This window comes from Lampetra planeri, chromosome 35 (genome assembly GCF_965212315.1).
Source record: "Lampetra planeri chromosome 35, kcLamPlan1.2.h2, whole genome shotgun sequence".
In the NCBI taxonomy this organism is placed as follows: domain Eukaryota; kingdom Metazoa; phylum Chordata; class Hyperoartia; order Petromyzontiformes; family Petromyzontidae; genus Lampetra; species Lampetra planeri.
The window spans coordinates 1,873,228-1,880,214 of NC_136141.1; positions in this window are offsets into that span (position 1 = coordinate 1,873,228).

Genomic DNA, 6,987 nt, shown 5'->3' on the forward strand with positions numbered 1-6,987 from the left:
CTGGTCTCCGCCGCCTGAGCTCCACAGCCTGCAGGCAAAGCGTTGCAGGTGACCGTATATGGGCACGAGCGGTGACCCAGGGAGCCGACGAGGCGCTCAACCCGTTTGTGTGCCTCCCGCCACACCTGAGTCGATGAATTATGCATCGCGATCCGCGTTAGACACACGCGCGCACACGCGCACGCGTGCGTGATGGGAGTGTTACAGTGGGTGTTGTACCCCTGAATAGCCGCCGCGCAAGAATAGGGTTTACCCTTTCTGGCAATAAAACAGGCGTGTTCAGATGTTAAAACACCAAACTGAAACCTTTTGCAAGGAATCATGTCTGCATTAACGGCACATATTTGTGGTGAACATGCAAACAAAACAAAACAAAAACATGCTCTGCTAGTATATGATGCATTGCATTTGAAACTGATTGGTCCACACCAGAGACAGCTTTCTTTAGAGCCTCGTCTCAAAAAGTGTTAGACCAGAGGACGCCAAAAGGCGAACAGCACAACTATGTATTTCTCTGTGTGGGCAGAGGCGGGGGGAATTGCAACAAAAATGTCACCATTGTTTCACAACTGCCGCACCGACTCAGCCTCGAATCAGTACCCGGTGCGGTGTGTAGTAAACATCGCCACTGGGGAGACAAAGGCGGCCGGGCGTGGTGCTGGCCACCCACCCCCTCGTGTGCTGTTCCGGCCTTCATAGGTCCTGCTCGCTAACAGCACTTGCCCCGACAGTCTGTTAAAGGATATACGGGGGATCTTTGTATTGTGTCCAATTGAAAAGTTGTCGTCTTAATTGTTAATGAACACAATTTGTTCGGGATGCTGAACACTGCTATGCAAAGTCGATATTCATTTCGTCGACCCTGGCCTTCCTTGCTAGAAAATACCTTCAGTCACAACGGCATCTCATGTGGTTGAAACGAAAGCTTTCTGTCCACGTGTCTGGGTTCGTAAGTCAAATTACGTGGTCCGGATGTCTAACCGAGCTGTATAATAACACATGTAGAGAGTGAAAGGGGCCTTTCACTTGATATGGTTAACTCCAAACAGACTCGAATGCATCAGATCTCAGCAGCTAAGCAGGGTTGAGTCTGGATATCGCTTGGATGGGTGCCTACCGTGTAGAATGCATGAGACGGGTGTTGTGGGCTGCTGTGAAGTTGCGTTATCAGCAGAGGGCAGCGTACGTCGATCCCGACTCCAACCTGCGCTGATCAGCGTGGGGAATTAAAAACAAACGACTGGACATCTGTGAAAAAAAATCGCTTTATAGCTCATCGGATTCCTCCAGTATAAATACATATTGTGAGTTGTGATGAAACAACGCCCACAGCTCGTGTGGTAGTCCACCACTGTGGAGGCAGCGAGGGTTGGTGGACCACACACACACATGGTTGGTGGACACCACACACACATAGTTGGTGGACCACACACATAGTTGGTGGACCACACACACATAGTTGGTGGACCACACACACATTGTTGGTGGACTATAAACACACATAGTTGGTGGACCACACACAAGGACCTATCCACCAATGTTAAATGAATGAGGTATCAATGAAAGTCCTTGATATGCGAACAATGTTGAAATTACAAAAAAATATACCCTTTGGCCCAATAATTCAGCTCACTTATTAGTCCCCAGCATGCCTTATGCGATCTACCGCATGCAATAGCCTGGCATGTGCCATGAGCCCGATTTCAAAATCATACAGCGAATCCGCGTATGCCATTGGAGTGGAGAGAGAGGTGTGTGTGGAGGGGAGTCGTCGTTGAATAATCTCAATCGCCTTCCCACTCGCACAGGATACAATAAGCTCATTATTCACGTATTGGCCCGACTCCCAAGAGCACTTGCGCTGCGAGATACCAATTTAATCATTCTTGGTTTCTGACAGCTACAAATGTCGATGGTCGTTTGCGCTGTTCTCACGTCCATGCTCCTTGCGAACACCCCCCCCCCCCGTTGTGACCAATGGCCCAGATGGTGCAACGCCGTTTTTTGACCCCAGTTACCGATGCGTGGGGGGGGGGTCACAACCGTGCGCCTCCGTAGACGTTTGCGAGAATGAAGCAGCCGTCGCATCGCGCGGATTCCAACGCTCCGGGAGAAATGTAACGTGGCAAGAATGTGAACACAACGAGCTGTCGATGTTATCGGAAAGAGGAGGATGCGGTGGCCGGAATGTGTGTAGGATGGACGAAGGCGAGTTTAAAGGAACAGGCGTTGGAGTGGCACCCGCAGAGGTCAGCAGCCAAAAGGGAGGAGCCGAGGGCAGAGTGGATATCGTCGGCGTGGATCTTGGAAGTTGGTGTTGAGGTTTTAACGACCACGGGATTCTAGCCAAAAAGGAAATGGAGTGATGGCGAGGTGTAGTGGCATCTAAGGCATGGCCGTGATGACCTCTTGACCTCGCCAATCGAAATCAACTGAATGCACCTCACACATTGTTCAATCGGAGTTGGTTATTGCACCGCGGCATGAACTTGGCCATCTGCGTTGGATTCCCAGCCTGTGACTGATGAAAGTTCATGGCACGTGATACCTGAACAGGCCCCGTGTGACCCTTCCACATTGCCAAGTGATACCTGAACAGTGCCTGTTTGGCCATTCCACGTTGGCAAGTGATACCTGAACAGGGCCTGTTTGGCCATTCCACGTTGGCAAGTGATACCTGAACAGGGCCTGTTTGGCCATTCCACGTTGGCAAGTGATACCTGAACAGGGCCTGTTTGGCCATTCCACGTTGGCAAGTGATACCTGAACAGGGCCTGTTTGGCCATTCCACGTTGGCAAGTGATACCTGAACAGGGCCTGTTTGGCCATTCCACGTTGGCAAGTGATACCTGAACAGGGCCTGTTTGGCCATTCCACATCGGTCATTGTAACGCAGCCCCAACGCAATTCACGATCCCGACTCGGGCGACAAGACAGCGAGCAAGGCCGAGTCGGACGAAGCTCCGCTCACGACAACGCCCACGTGCCTTCCGGTCACCGAGCGAAGGTCACGTGGATGACTACGGTGGTAATGTCAGGTGACATGAGTAATGACGGAGGATTATAACGACGAAGACGATGATGGTGATGATGATGATGCGCCCGAGGGGATGATTATGATGATGACAAATATGTCATGGTGATGATGATGCTGCTGCTGGGATTGGCATGATGATATCGACGACGACATATGAATGAGTGACGTCATAGTTAGGGAGGGGAGGGAGGGGGGGTCACACCCCGAGAACTCCTCCTCCACCCTAACTCCCGCATTCCAGTTCTGCACAAACAAAACTAAATTACGTGATCAAAGCAATGCAACTACGGTCTACCACACATCGCAATAACGTCACCAGGGGAGACAACTTGCCGCGCGTCCGCCCTCCGAAGGAGACCCATCCCAGCGAGGCGTGTGTGTGTTAAGTAAACAATGGAACGCTCACACCCAACGGGACATCGGGCAACAGACGCTACGGGGTGACGCGCCCACGGCCTCGCTACCAACCTTTAAGGGGGACGACGACGACGACTCTTTAAAAGTTATATGATTAGTACTTGGGGTTAACACCTACGGTATGTTTTTTTTTATATATATTGTAACCGTGCGGCAGAACACACACGTGCGCCCGTGACGTCGCAAGGCATGCCAGAAATGTGCACGGGCGACAGGGTCATGGAACAATAAAAAGATGTTTGAACATGACGCACAGTGGAAATTAATCAGCGGGTCAAGTGTCCGAGAAAGCCACCGCGATGCCATTAAAGTGTGTTCGGTTTCGAGAAACACCCCTGCCATTTATGCGAGGGTTGCCAACCATTCCTCTTGAGCCCTGGTCGTGTACCTGTGTGTGTGTGTCTGTGTGTGTGTGTACCTGTGTGTGTGTGTACCTGTGTGTGTGGGGAGCTGTGTGTGTGTGTACCTGTGTGTGTGTGTACCTGTGTGTGTGGGGAGCTGTGTATGTGTACCTGTGTGTGTGTCTGTGTGTCTGTGTGTGTGGGGAGCTGTGTGTGTACCTGTGTGTGTGTCTGTGTGTCTGTGTGTGTGGGGAGCTGTGTGTGTGTGTACCTGTGTGTGTGTCTGTGTGTCTGTGTGTGTGGGGAGCTGTGTGTGTGTGTACCTGTGTGTGTGTCTGTGTGTCTGTGTGTGTGGGGAGCTGTGTGTGTGTGTACCTGTGTGTGTGTCTGTGTGTCTGTGTGTGTGTCTGTGTGTGTGTGTACCTGTGTGTGTGTCTGTGCGTCACACCTCTTTCGCGCCGTACGTAGCCAACCGTGCGAATCGGAGGTGCGGGCGGAGGACAACGAACTTAACGCAAAAAAAGCAGTTGTGAAGAAATGCGTTTTCGATGTAGATTTACAAGTGCATAGCTTCAAGTGGGCTTCCGAATATCGCAAGGAATGAGCGTTCGAAGTCTCCCACAAGCGTAACATAACAACCACCGACAGAAGTCGGTGTTTTTTTTCTTCTGACTCCCAGCAGATTCCTTTGCATTACGCATTCAATACCTCCAAGACAGCTCCAGGTAGTCTTCTCGGGTTTACAAAAAAAAAACCACATTTCTAACATTTCTTTAACATTGCCGAAAAATTGCCATTGCTGATGATATTGGGAGATTAAGTATGTGTGCACGTTTCGAGCAAAATATGTTTAACCTCAGAACCAAGGCCGTATCCACACGGAAAATGTTACTGCTATTATAGTTGGCGCAGAAGCATCAGTTGCTTTGCAGCATATGAAAACGCACAAGTTGTCATGCGTACTTGATGTTCAGTATGATGCATCGGTGTATATTGCACAAGGGGGAGGTGAGAGTGGAACGTGAATAATCTGTTGGTGTCTTGCCGAAGGCTTACACTTAAAAATTGTGAAGGTTGTGCACATTCCTGGGGTCAATTTGATAGGAATAATGAGATGAACCAGTAATCTTTATATTTACAATGAATCGAGTTAAAACTGCAACACTGCTGCAGAACATTTTCTGGGAACCGAATTTATGCCGGCCAAGAATCCCTCTGCCGGGAAGTGGGGGCAGTGGTTTACACACCGCACTCCGCATCAGGTGACCTCAGTTCAATTCCCAGCCACGTCTCACATCATTGGCGGTCCAGCCTCCAACTCCCAAAGCACTCACCGGCGTGGTGAAGTATGGTCAAACAACCCCCATGACAGGACAGACTGGGGGGAGGCCTACATGCAACTGATGATTAATAAAATATATTTTTCATCTTTAAACAAATCTCTCCAGTTGACCGTACGTGCGTAGCCAACTGTGCTAACCAGAGGTGCGGGAAACCTTTATGAACCGTGACAATGTCTGACATGTCATTCTGGAGTAAATGTCGCGCAGAAGAATATTTTGGCCACACGAGCTCCATCGGAAAGTCACAATAATCGTTCGTACCATTAAAACCATGGCACAGGGTGTGCCCATTTAAGTGCAAAGCATCTCAATTTAAATGGCACAAACGCGTAGTGATATTTTGTTTTCTGGCAATAACACAACATGACAACTGCACTGCTGTATCCTCACACACGGTGGCTTATCTACACATCATCTTAAACGGCATAAGATAAACAACTTACATTTACAATTGAAGATTATTGTCATATTTGTTTTGTCTATCTGGTGGAATGAATATCATTTCGAAATGATAACCGCAGCAATAAACGTCGTTTTGTCAAAAGAAAATCTCATCGAGAGTTATCACGGACACACGCACATCTCTGCCACTGGTACGGCGTGTGACATTTAGACGATTTACATCGAAATTGCAGCTTGCAGCCTCACACATGCTGCGTTGCAATCGTTCAAAATAGCACTGAATAATAAGCGGTGAAAGTGGTTGGTGCGGCGGCAAGCACACTGCACAGGGTAGTCCATATGTCTTGTAGCCCCCATTTAATTAAAATAAAAAAGGAAAGTAAGTTTTATTTAAAACAGAAAAGAATATACAAAGGAAAAAATATTAGGGGTCAATTAATTAGGGGGGGGGCACAAGACATCTGGACCACCATCTACCATGAACTGAACTCAATTACCGACCAATAATAAATATCAGATGTTCGTGGACACACAGGCGCGACTCGAGTGTTTTAATTTCTCTCTCATCAAAACAAGCCTCCCACACAGCCATCCCCTTACAACTTGCAGCACATCACGCCACGCGTGCAAACATAAGCTCAATACGTTTGTAAAACTCCAGAGAATTAATAAAACCCACGGATAGGGTGCAGCTTGCCATACACAATTACTTTCAACACATGGATATTCATAAAACGGGTTTGTCCCACGCCTTCGCGAAATACAGTTTCGACAATGTGATGGAATCTGTTCCACAGTATTGACATATTTACTTCCACCTGAGAAAAGCATCTTGAAATCAATTACAGTTATTACCCTCTGGCACTGCAGGGTAATACCCCCTCCAGAGAGATGTGTTCTTTATCAACAACACAACACCATATCGGGAATGGAGTTCAACATTTGAGGTGGCTGGTTGGTTCGGGGGTTAAGAGCGCTGAGTCGGCACCACGCAGATTCTGGGTTTGGATGCGAATATTCACCATCCGTGATTAACCAGATTCTCGAGTGTGCCAAGTGTATGGTCTAAGGCCCGGCCACCAAGGACTGCACACGCAAAAAGCCCCGTAAAAGAAAATTTGGTTTGGCAATTAAATTGGACGATTTCCAGCTCTGAGAATGAGATAACCTGTCTGTCGGGTGACGATCTTACAGCCGCGTGTGTGTGTGCGGGAAAGTGTCAACCCTCTTGTGTGAAGGCCGCTTGTAGAAGTCACGTGAGCAATCTCTTCCAACGGAGCACGCTGCCGAGATTTCCGAGCACAATTGTGATACATTGGGGAAAGGGGGATACCAAGAGAATATTAAGACCTTTAAAATGTGTTTTTTCTCTTGGAAAAGTACCACAACTAGAGCACCAGCGGTGTGGTTGGGGGACATGTACGTGCTGCGGTAGGCATTACGGCAG